At 42.2% G+C, this 12,127-nt stretch overlaps 1 pseudogene; it reads left to right on the top strand.

The window, feature by feature from the left end:
• The first annotated feature begins 10,970 nt into the window (after positions 1 to 10,970).
• LOC116895750 lies at positions 10,971 to 11,865 on the top strand (annotated as a pseudogene).
• Positions 11,866 to 12,127: the final 262 nt, after the last annotated feature.

A 12,127-nucleotide genomic window follows, 5' to 3' on the forward strand; every position in this document is an offset into this window, starting at 1 on the left:
TCTCTCTCTCTCTCTCTCTCTCTCTCTCTCTCTCTCTCTCTCCTTTCTTTCTATCTTTTTCAGTTTTCAAACTTATTATGTGTATGTGAGTCTATGTTTGTGGTGTGTGTGTGTGTGTAGGAATCAGTTTTCTTCTACAATCTGTGTTCTAGGGATTAAACATAGATTATGAGGCTTGGCAGTAAGCATCTTTACCCATTTAGCAATCTTACCAGATCACAGTACAGAAAACTTTAAGCTTAGGTTCAGCAGAACATTTAATTTCCAGTCTACTCCCTCTGGTGGGATACTCTTGGCAGAAAAGGACACAACTCTGAGACCAGTCCTCCAGCTCAGATCTCAGTGATCAGTTTACCATCCACTGCTACCTGCAATGCTCTTCAGTGTATTAGGGAGATGTCCCTCATCTAGCCAGTTTTTGTGTTATTTAGTCTGAGTGAGAGTCTTACCATCCTATGGGATGAAATACTGATGGCATCAGCAGCAGCACTTAGGATGTGCTCAGAGCAGGGAAGGTCTTAAAATAAATGCTGACCCTGCTCGACCAGTTCAGCAATGTGTATATAAGAAGACAGGAAACTCAGGAAAGTAAGTAACATGACTCCTCCAGAAGATTATGGCCAAATGGAATTATATAAAGTCTTTGAAATACCGGATCAAAAATAAAGAGCTTGATTGATCAATCACATCATAGAGGATACAAATTGGTAAATGAACAACATATAGTTAACGATTCAAAACCTGGCTAAGAAAAATCAGAAGCATGGATGAGAAATTCAGTCAGGATGCTGAGATTTTTCTGGGGAAGTTGGGGGCTGGGAGGACATAGAGGGAAAGGTTGGGGATAAATAACTCAAGAAATAAAACAGAACCTCAGAATAAAGAACCATTAGGATACTAGATAAAGTAGAAGAGAGACTATCAGCAATGGAAGACATAGTGAGGAAATATCACCTTCAAATGTGTGATATAGCAGTCTCCTCCAAATGGAAATATTTGCTCTACGAAGGGTGGGGAGAGCCACGAGTCTCAGAATGTGGACAAAGGTAATACCTGGAAAAGTAGAAACTTCACAGAGTCTCAAAGTCTCTTCTCCAGCTTTATAAAACAAACCAACAACTGTTGAGGAATGAGATGACCAAGGAGCTGCAGAGAAGAGAGCTTCAGGCTAGGTTCAGGCTGCCAAGGTACCTGTGTGATATCAGGGTAGCAGCTTTTGCAAGTTGTCACCTATGGAGGGCTACTTTTTAGGCAATGCAGCTGCTTTTTGGAATTGTCTCTGCCTCTGTAACCCCTGACTCCTATTCCTGTACGAACTCACTGGTTCATTAAATTGTGCTTTGATACAATCATTATTTTACTTTCCTGTGGATTCCCTTTCGGGGGTGAGTAGGGGTGTGTGTGTGTGTGTGTGTGTGTGTGTGTGTGTGTGTGTGTGAGAGAGAGAGAGAGAGAGAGAGAGAGAGAGAGACAGTGTGTGTGTGTGTGTGTGTGTGTGTGTGTTGCATCTTCCCAGGAAAAGTATGGTACAAATACATTAATAAAGAAACAATAAAATAAGTATGACCACAATTTACAAGACCTCTCCGACACAATCAAGGAGGGACTAAATCTAAGAATCTGTGTGGTAGAAGGAGCTGGGATATAAAATAAAGATACAGGAAACTACTCATTATAATAAAAATTTCCCCAAATCTAGGGAAAAATGAACATCCATGTACAAGAGCCATTTATAATTCTAAATAGACATGGCAAGAACAGAAACTTACTACCACACAGTATGGTTGCAATGCTAAAACTACACAGGGAAAAATAAACAATGACAAACATAAGAGAAAAACATTATTCACAAAGGCAAACCTATTCAAGTAATATCTTAACTCTCATCAAAACCCCTAAAATCAAGGAAAACAGAATAATATACTTTAAATACTAAAAATAAATAACCACCAACCAAGATAATTATACCTAACAAAGACATCTTTCTCAGATTCATGCAGATAGCAAAACCTTCCAAGATAAGCACAAATTAATGTCATGGATGACCACTAAGACAGACATTTAAAGTGGTGGTGTACAGGCCTGTGAGGTGGCTCAGAGGGGAAAGGTGGTCGCTGCTAAGCTTGATAACTTGACTTCAGTCCTCGGGACCTACATAGTGGAAGCAGAGAACTGACACTCACAAGTTGTTTTCTGACCTTCACCATGAATAACAAATGCTGGTAGGGATGAATAGAAGAGAGAACTCTTATAGGCTGCTGCTGTGAATGCAAGTAAGTCCAGCCACTCTGAAAACCAATATGGAAGTTCTTCAACAAAGCTAAACGTAGAATTATCACACAAACAGGTTATATCCATCTCGTAAATATACTGAGATTGTAATCCAGTGTATTATAGAGACACCCGAAAACTTTTGCTGTCTGTTCAAAACAGGCAGGTCATACATCAGCCTATATGTCTATCACCAGAGAAGCTGATACACTGAATGTATTATGTGTATAATGGAGCCCTACTCCTTCATAAAAATGAAATTATGTCATTTGAAGGAGAGTTGATGGACCTGGAGATCATCTTGTTGAAGGAAATAAGCCAAATTCTGACAAATATATTTATATCTTATATATTAATTATACAAATAAATTGTGTACACACATATACACACGGGAAGAGAGAGGAGAGAGAGAGAGAGAGAGAGAGAGAGGAGAGAAAAGATGAGGAGAGGGGACGGAAAAGATGAGGGAGGGTCAAAAGGAGTGTTATATGGGTTGAGGGGCCAAAGTATCTTCTAGGAACAAAGTCTATTTGTTAAACTTGTCATTATGCACAACGAATATGTGACACTTTTGGGTAAGAAAAGGTGAAAGGAGTAAAATGTAAGAAGGTGTGAAGAACCTGGCCGAGGATTATGGAAGCAGGATGTGCTGTGGACTGGACACAGAGTTCTGAGGACACACTCAGTGTCCACGGATTTAAGCAGAGATCAGTCAGCGTGGTGGGTTTTCCTCACATATGATCATCTATGCAAATGAACAAAGCCAGAGGAGGAAGAACTGCTTGAAGAGTTTTCGGGAAAGGACGTTTGCCAGGTAAGCATGATATGTGGAGGAACTTGGGAGATCACGTATTTGGACAGAAGCAGTGGCTTCTTGTCTGTACTTCTGTTAAGTATTTTGCTTATTCTAGTGTATGCGTTCCTCCATTCCCAGGGAACAAGCACTTCCTTAGAGCCAATGATAATAGTCAGCATTTCCTTGGCACCCGGCAGTGTTTCAGGGACTATTCCAACACTCCTGCCAGTAGTGTTCCTGTTTAATCTTCCTCCTGCCCTTCAAGAGCTAATGCTGTTATCAGTGTTTTCCAGATGAAGGCGCTGATGCAGAGAGAAATTAAACAGCGAGCCTAAGATCATACAGTAAGTAGCTAAGCTGTAAATCCAGCATGGAATTTCAGATACGGGTTCATCCTCCCAACATGACAACTGCCCGTGATTTAGATGACCTGCCAGAAGTTATACAGATTATAAAACAAGGGAAGCTTCATTAACAAATTACTTAGGGGAACTGGCATCTATAAAACAAAGGCAGAACAATGGATTAATACAATTATATTAGGATGCAACATATCCTGGTTGGAAAGTCATAAATGGCATAAATGGGACGAGGACTTGCCAGAATCATTTTTTTGTTGTTGTTATTGTTGTTGTTCTTTATTTTTGAGATTGGAATTCAATTACAGCATTTCTCCCTTCCCGTTCCTTCCTCCAAACCTTCCCCACTCTGCTTCAAATTCAGGGTCCCCCTCTTCACTAATTATTATTGTATCCATATATGTATTTTTACCTACTAATAGGTTCCTAAATATGATCAGGTGAGGCCCTATAATGTTATTTGTATATATGTTTTCAGAGATAACCTTTCCCACTGGACAGCCAACTGGGGAGGCCACCCCTCAGCTCTCAGTTTTACGGCGTTGCCTGTGTTCTTTGTGTATGGTTGAGGCGTTCCCTCATCCAGTCTGGCATGCTCAGTGCTGTCTTCCTTGTTCAGCTCATGACTTTGCATGTGTAGCTCCTAAGGTTTCTAGAAGACACACTCTGGCGGCAAACTCCCTGATACTGACTCTTACGATATTTCTGCCCCTTCTTATTCTATGTTCCCTGAACCTTAGATACAGGGATATTTGTAGATTTATCTATTGGGCCTGGGCTCCAAAGCTTTTCATTTTGATTGGTTGTGGGGTTTTGGTTTTTTGTTGTTTGATTTTGTTTTTAGTGTTTGTTTTTTCTTTTGGTTTGTAGTGATCCCTGTCTGTGGCAACAAGAGTAATAGTTTCCTTGATGAGAGATGAAGACTATACTTATCTGTAAGTATAAGGACAGACATTCACAGATTGTTTCAGATTATGCTGGTTTAGTAAATTAGCAGTTGTAGTTCTCATCCAGTAACCATGCGTTCGTTAGCACTGCACAGCTTGCTAGGTTTCCAGAAACAGGCCTTTTATCCCTCTGGTTGGATGGGTCTCATGTCCAACTAGAGAGCTGTTGGTTACCATCAAAATGTGTGCCCTTACAGAGCCCACCCATGGTGTTATCCCGCCATAGGTGTCATAGCTGGGTAGGACTGCTGGTTCCCTTCCTTCTTAGTACGGTTGCCTACTGACTTCTGCTACTAGGAAAGCCAATTTTAAAAGCACAGGCAGGATATTAATGCAGTGGTTAATGGTGTAGATATAAACTGTCATGCTGAGATTGGCCCTCCTATCATTGCAGAAGACTGGTGTGATGGGGAGGGAAAGCTGAGTTTGCTATAAGCTGTGGCAATTGACATCAAAAGGGCAAACAGTATAAGCCTGGGACAGGGAGTAGCTTTGGGAGTCTTGCATGTACCCAGTCTTGTACATTTTGGAAAGCAAAATGGGAGAAGAGTGACTGTGGCCCCATTCAACATCCCCCTCCCACCCTCTCAGCTCATGTTCTTCTAATGCCTTGTGAAGGTTTAGTCTCAAATGGAGTAGATAAATAGTGATGGAATTTGATGATCAATCAAGAAGAGGATAATGAAAACAATACATGTGTATTATACACACACATATGTATATTTACAAATGAAGACATTGTCAATGTTAATATCAAAGGAAGCAGATAGAACTTGGGAAACAGTTTGGAAACTATGAAAACATTAGGCTACCAGAGTAGGACTAGTTGTTCTCCCCGCAGCAGCTCGACTCAAATGCTGGAGTTGCTCATTAGCTGCCTAAGAAAAGTCACGTCTTGTATCTAAACTTGGTAGAAAAAAAATCATTACTTATGACTACAAATCCATTTCACAGCACCAGAAGAATAATGAACAGAAGCGTGTGTGCCCTTTTCTTTTTAATATTTCTGGTCCTAGGTGGCAAGCGTGAGAAACAGCTCAATAACAACAGCGGCTGTGCTGTGGAAGATCTCGGTCCTGCTGGAGAAGGCTGCTCAGCTAGATAGAAACCTGGTATGTAGCTATGTGTTGACAAGGTGCTCATCACAGTCAGGAGGTAGACACAGGATGAAAAATGAGGCGGACTGTACCTAGTCGAAAGTGATTGCTACATGTTACCACAGGCACCGTTTTCTAACTCCGATGTGTGGAATTGTTGGGCTTGCGTTCTCTCACAGAGAATTAAAGTAATCCAGTCACTGAGATGCTTTGTACTTTATCAACTTGGCTAATACCAAATTTACTTCCCCAGAATTCTCTTTAGGGAATTAGTAAAGAAATTGGGATGCAGTCTGGGAAACTAGAAGTGAAGTGACAGTTGTAAATACTTATGGCTGGTACATTTACAGTAACGACTGAAACAGGCCAAAAAGAAAAAGTCCTATGTTTTTAAGTCCATTTCCAGACTCCTTAAAAGTCCCTAAGTTGTTAGACTGTTAACTGCAGTGTCCCCAGGCTACCTCCAGTCTGTGGATATGGTCCTATAAAGGCAATATTGAAGCTGATTTTTTATATATATATATATATATATATATATATATATATATATATATGTGTGTGTGTGTGTGTGTGTGTGTGTGCATACATATATATGTGTGTGTATATATATTTCAAATGAACATATTTAAAAGTATATTGTTTATTGGGTTTTGACAAATTTGTATACATTTATATACATAGTATTCCAGTTTGCTTTCTGTTGCTGTGGTAAAATACTGAAAAAGCAACTTAATGGAAGAACGAATTTATTACATCTTACAGGTTACAGTTTAGCATCAAAGGAACCCAGAGCAGGAGCTCAAACAAGAACTTGGATTAAGAAACTGAAGCAAGGACCATGGAGGAACATTGGTTACTGCCTTACTTCCTGCCCGGTTTAAAACAGATTGCCAGAATTGGTTTGAGGCCAAGCAGAACAATTTAATCAGAAGTAGAGAGAGGCTAGTTTGAATCAGTCAGCTTAGAGAGGCGTTCGGGTCAGAACAGGTGAGTTGAATCAAACAACCTGAGTTCAGAATGAAGTAGAAAGGATAAGTTTATTCAGCAGTTAGCCTCCGAGATGGCCACGTCTGTGGGACATTTTTTACTTGCTAATTGATGTGGCCCAGCTCAGCTTACTTTATGAGGGCGCTCCCTTTCTGGGCAGGTGCATCTGAAGGTGGGCTGGAATACAGACTCACCACATAGCCCTAGAAGGTCCGTGGATGTGATCTCTTGTTGGAGCAACCCATGTGGCGGGATTAAAATCTGTCTACTCAGTTAGATGGAGGCTGTTCTTGAATAAAGGGTCTATCTTTCCAGGTGTGTGAGGTTGACAGCTAAGCGTTCACACATGTGTTTTTACCTCTTTATTATGCTGGTCTGATAAACTTGATCCATGTTGAGCAAAGCTCGAATTCCTGAGATAAACTTCAAGTAACCATAAAATATTAAAAATATTTAAAAATTTTAGCTTTGGACTTAAATTGCAAACATATTGTTTTATAATTGTACTTGTGTTCAGAACAAATAGCCATCTGCATTTTATTTTACAAAATTAATTTCTTCTTTTGATAGTTTGATACTTAACATACACACACACATACACACACACACACACACACACACACACACACATACACACACACGTTATACATTGCTAAAGACAAAGAGTTTTTCTCTCCCAGAAGTTGTGTTGTGTAGAGAGCATGAGTCCCCCCCACATCTATGCTGAATGTTAATGGGCTTAGTCTTGTACAAACTGTATGCAGGCAAGTAGGATTATTATGAGTTCATGGGTGTCATAGCCGGTCATGCCCCTAAGACAGCAAATACTTCATGGCCTTCCTTCCAACCATCTGGCTGTTACATTCTTTTTACCACCAGTTCTGTGATGTTTCCAGAACCTTGAAGGTGATAGCATAAATATCTCAATTAAGGCTGAACACTCAAGAGTTACTCATTATTTTTAAACATTTTATTGGATTTTTTTTTATTTATTTACATTTCAGATGTTATCTCCTTTCCTGGTTTCCCGTCCATAAACCTCTATCCCCTCCCTCTCCCACTTCTTCTATGAAGGTGTTCCCCCACCCACCTACCCACCCCCTACCAACCCCCTGCCCTGACATTTCCCTACACTGGGGAGTTGAGCCTTGGCAGGACCAAGGGCTTCTCCTCCCATTAGTGCCCAACAAGGCTATCCTCTGCTACATATGCAACTGGAGCCATGGGACTGTCCATGTGTACTCTTTGAGTCATGGTTTAGTCCCTGGGAACTCTGGTTCATTGGTATTATTCTTCTTCTGGGGTTGCAAACCCCTTCAGCTCCTTCAGTCCTTTCTCTAACTCCTCCCCTGGGGACCCTGTTCTCAGTTCAATGGTTGGCTATGAGCTTCTGCCTCTGTATTTGTAAGGCTCTGGTAGAGCCTCTCAGCAGACTGCCATATCAGGCTCCTGTCAGCATGCACTTCTTGGCATCCACAATATTGTCTGGGTTTGGTGGCTGATATAGGATGCATGCCCAAGTGGGACAGTCTCTGGATGGCCTTTCAGTATCTGTTCCACACTTTGTCCCCATATTTCCTCCTGTGAGCATTTTGTTCCCTCTTCTAAGAAGCATCCACATTTTGGTCATCCTTCTTCTTGAACTTCATGTGGTCTGTGGATTGTTACTCATTCTTAGCGCCTACCTTGATAAACTGAATCACTGTATTAACCCCCATTCACTGGACTTCTTGGATTAATACTGATAACTGCACTAGTTTATGAACATAAATATAAATACTTGAGGAGAGTGATCTAGAAGCTTAGGTAAGAACCACCAGACCTACTATGCTCATCTGTCTATTTATCATCCATCATCCATCATGTAACCTTGAGATTAAGTGAAACCAAATCCAGTAAAGGGGCACCTGAGATAGTCTGCCTGTCCATCAGCCAACCTCCCTACCATGCTGTTCTGAGACTACATGGAGTTTGACTCAGAACCCCAAGGAGGAATAAACAGATGCAAAACGCCCACCTAGCTGCTACCCATCCATCTGTCCCTTAAGGGATGATATGGCATCATATAACCTTGTTTGCAGATAGGCACCCTTTGCCCCAGACAGTTGCCTATCAGCCACCAAATACAGCTCAGTCCATTAACCATGTGATGTCTTCTGACTTCTATGCCAGGAAGGGCAGAGCTAGTCTACTACCTTGCCTGACAAAATACCTCATTACTATGAGGCACCCACACCAATGACCTCAGATGAGTACCTCCAGCCTGCTATCCACCTCAGCTATCTTGAGATGGTCTGGGGCATCCTATGTTCTACCCTTGTAGGGTAGCATTCACTCCCACTCTTACTCTAAGCCTTGCTGCTCAATGACCAACGGTATAACCTATAAATGTTCCATAGTCTTCTGAAAATTGGTAACCTTTTATGCCCACAGAAGTATTTTTTATAAGTTCAGAGGTCATACCTTTATCTAACTGAGTTGAAACCACTTCTTACATTCTTTTAGCATGTCAACACAGTGAACCCCAACACTAAGCTCCAAGCCCCATTCATCTGGGTAGCAAACAGACAAGTTGGTGTTAACAGCAAGCATAGGCCTCCAAAACAATTCAACAAATGTATGACCCGGAATCCATACCAAGGAAAATTATCAGTGATGTTACTCCAGATGTCTAGTGCCATTGCCAAAATACAGACAATATGAATAAAAAGGCAATATTCCTGCAGAACCAGCAGCCCAATGTTCCATGAGAAAAGCAACAGAGGTGACCCAGACCCAAAAAGACATTTATGGTATGTATTCACTGATGAGTGGATATTAGCCAAAAAGAATATCTGAGATGCAACCTACAGACCGTAGTAAGTGTAACAGGCAGAAAAGCCCAAGAGAGGATGCTTCAATCCCACTTAGAAGGGGGAAGAAAATAATCATGGGAGGCAGAGGGAAGGAGAGACTTGAATGGCAGAGGGGAAGGAGAGGGGGAAAGCAGGACAGGATCGGGTATTGGGGAGGGGTCAGGAGAGGAGCCCAGAGGGCCAGGAGAGTGAATGGAAATACGAAGCCTTGGGAAGGGGCTAGGAGGTAGGGGGAACCTCTAGAAAGTACCAGAGACCTGGAAATGAGAGACTCTCAGGACTCAGTGGGAATTACCTAAGCCAATATGCCCAACAATGAGGAGAGGAAACTTGAAGAGTCCACCTCCAGTAGATAGACAGGGCCGCAAGTGGAGAGACACAGTTGCTAACACACAGTCAAAATTTCTGACTCAGAAATGTTCCTGTCTAAAAGAACTGCAGGGACAAAGTGGAGAAGAGACTGAAGACAGGAGCCTAGCGTGGCTGTCCCCCGAGATGCTACCAGCAACTGACTGAGTCAGACTCAGATACTTACACCCAACCATTGGACTGAAGTTGGGGACCCCTGTGGCTGAAATAGGGGGAGGATTGAAGAAGTTGAAGGGGGGTGACCCCATAGGAAGACCTATGGACCCCAGGGAGCTCCCAGAAACTGAGCCACTAACCAGGCAGCATACACTGGCTGGTCTGAGGTCCCCCCCAGCACATAGCAGAGGACTGCCTGGTCTGGCCTCAGTGGATGAAGATACACCTAATCCTTGGGAGACTTGAGGCCCCAGAGAAAGGAGAGGCCTGGTGCTGGGTAGGGAGTAGGGGAGCACCCTCTCAGAGTCAAGGGGGAAGAGGAGTGGGATGAGGAACTCTGGGAGAGGGGCAATGGCTGGAGTGTAAATAAAATAATGATGATATTGTTGATGATGAAAACGTATCATTCTCTCTTTCTGACATATAGTATGGCACACCTCCTCCCAGTCTTTAAGTAGCTGTACACATTTGAGAACTTGGATTTCTTTTTTTTTCAAGAGCAACAAAAGTGTGTAATCCATCACACATGTGCAGGTGTTCAATACCATCCACAACTTGTATTTTAAAAAGGATTGTTACAAGGCAATTGTCTACCTCTCAATTTTGACAAAGTTTGAAGAAGTGAACATTCTCAGAAAATAATTATTGATGGATACAAAGTGGATGATGTAATAGATTATTATTACAGTATTTATAGTGCTGAGAACTTGGATTTCTAACAAAAAGTTTCTGAACAGATTTTCCTTTAGATATGTTTACTTAAAAGTTATATTCAACTAAGAAAATATGCAATATTATTTTATTGCTTTGTTTTGCAGTTAATGAATCATCCTATAATAAATGAATACACTTGCTTTAAAAATGTCTTATAAAACAGTGATTCTGGAACAGTAATTATAAATATGTTCAAGGAACTCAAAGGGGATAGGAATAATTGCATGGACAAAGACCACAGACAAATAGTTGAAGGAAATATTGAAAACTATTCAAGATATTGAAAATATTTCAATATTTGAACATATTCAAAATTATTAAATCAGAATTTTAAAAAAAAGATATAGACTTACTTACAGAACCTGGATCACAGCAACAATCTTTTGTGGTCCCCTGGCCACCATATCAGCCCCTGCAAATGTCAAAGATGATGCCTGAAAGCCGGTATCCAAGAGAACGGAGATTTCAGCGACAGCTGTCTGAGCCCTGTGTCCCTTCCCTCCTTAGGAGTTCCTGAAGATAATCTCCCACCTACCATGGGCAGATGTCAGAGCCCGTTGTCCCTGCAACTCCGCCACTCCTTCAGGGATTTTAGCAGGAATACCACGACCCACTCCATGAACATGGGGTCCCTGGGATGCCTAGTCCCCCAGTACATGGGTTCCAGTTACCCATGGGACTCAAGCAGGAGCCCCGATATTACTGTGCTGACTCAGAGATGCCTAACTACCAGTCACATGAGAGGCAGATATTTCTCCAGCAACCATGAAAAGGACTTTTGAAAAGGACCCCAGGCTATACTTTGATGACACTTACGTGGTGACCGAAAGACTGGAAGGCAAAGTCAAACAGGAGCTCACCATGTATTGAGAGGGACCCCCTTATCAGAGGTGAGGCTTCCTGCATCTGTGGCAGTTTCTCGTCACCCTTATGGATGACCCAGCCTACACTGGCCAAGGCATGGACACTAACCTCACAGAACCAGAAGAGGTTGCTCGGCGTTGGGGGTATTCAGAAGAATCGGGCAGCCATGAACGATAACAAGCAGAGCCATTCTTTCCGCTATTAGTATGAAAAAGGCACCAGGCAGAAGCTGGGTGGGGAACGGTACATCTACAAATTTGTCTGTGACCCGGGATGAAATTTTCTCCATGGCCTTTCCGGACAATCAGCTCCCGTTCTTGAAGGCAGAGTCAGAGCAATGCTCCCTCAAAGAGGAGGACACCCTGCCACTGACTCACTTTGAAGACCACCCTGCTTACCTCCTGGATTGCTGCGGCAGTCTCCCGTACGCTGAAGGCTTCACTTGCTAACTTTCTGAATGGCCGAGTAGTCAATCCCTAGAACTAGCAGTCCCCATTTAGGCAAACAAGGGTAGTGGTTTTGTTTGTGTTCTTGGCTGTTCCTAAAGCTTGCCCTTTGAGTATTACCTGGAGAACCCAAGCTGTCTCTGGATTGGACCTCCTTAAAGACAAATATCTTGGCTAGGGAGTGGGACCAGGGAGAGACAGAAAAACGACCACGTGAGTGGTGATTTTCATTCAATTCCTGGGAAGGCACAGAAGTCTTCCATCA

Source organism: Rattus rattus, chromosome 3 (assembly GCF_011064425.1).
Source record: "Rattus rattus isolate New Zealand chromosome 3, Rrattus_CSIRO_v1, whole genome shotgun sequence".
Lineage (NCBI taxonomy): Eukaryota > Metazoa > Chordata > Mammalia > Rodentia > Muridae > Rattus > Rattus rattus.